Here is a 972-nt window from a genome sequence, read left to right on the forward strand (position 1 = left end):
GACCAACTTTCAATCTGTCAGAGGCAGGGACTTTTATGGTACAATGATGGCAGAGCCACAGGAGGACAACTTGAAAGTATGAATGAAGGGGACATTGCAGATACAGATCTAAGGGATTTCAATATGTGCATAAGAAAGAGTACTGTATACATCAATTGGAACATTTATACACCCAATGCTAACACTTATCAGACACAACTCAGGACTCGTGTCCTGCCATGCATAGCAATGGCCCTCTACTGACAAGTCAGTGAGGCACTGGATACCGTGTAACAATCACTGAGCATTCCTCCCTCCAGATGGACAGCTAAGCGCATATCAAAAGATAATTTGAGTCTCGGACTCAGAAGAGATTTCATTCGAGTTGAACATAGAACACTACTCTAGTGCAAGGGTAGGCTACATCCCGCCAGATTGCTTCTTTTTAGCATCCCTCTCAAGCATCGCTATGGCTCGCATCCTATCCTCATCGATTGTGGTAAGGCAGGTCCAACGCTGTACCTCTGCTATGGCCTCCCCTAACCGTCGTAGGGTAGTAATGTCAATGCACATATCCTCATTACCACCTCCTTGTGTGACGTCGCTGTCTGAGAATCCTGGCCAATTGAGCTCATACATGAGACCACACTGTCTGGAACTGTTCCAAACACTGTGAGCGAATGGTCTACAGACTCAGTCATAAATCTGTAATGCCTCTCCCAGCGTCTCTCGTGTGCACTCGCGATCCGTTGATATGCACTGACACATAACAATCACCAAGGACCAAAAGAAATAAACCTAAACCCCGTGATATGGGTGAAGGCGGTCCGAGACAACTGAAGGGTATTTAATAGTTCGAGGGGGAAAGGAGGAGTAAGACGCCGTAGGGTAGTCCGTAGGAAGACCTAGAAAAATAAAACAAAACCTTGACGCCTGAAACAAACACTAAGGGACGCTCCGGAGTATTTATCTCCGGAAAGTCGCAGACAAAGT

This window comes from Gloeophyllum trabeum (genome assembly GCF_000344685.1).
Source record: "Gloeophyllum trabeum ATCC 11539 unplaced genomic scaffold GLOTRscaffold_00002, whole genome shotgun sequence".
Classification (NCBI taxonomy): Eukaryota; Fungi; Basidiomycota; class Agaricomycetes; order Gloeophyllales; family Gloeophyllaceae; genus Gloeophyllum; species Gloeophyllum trabeum.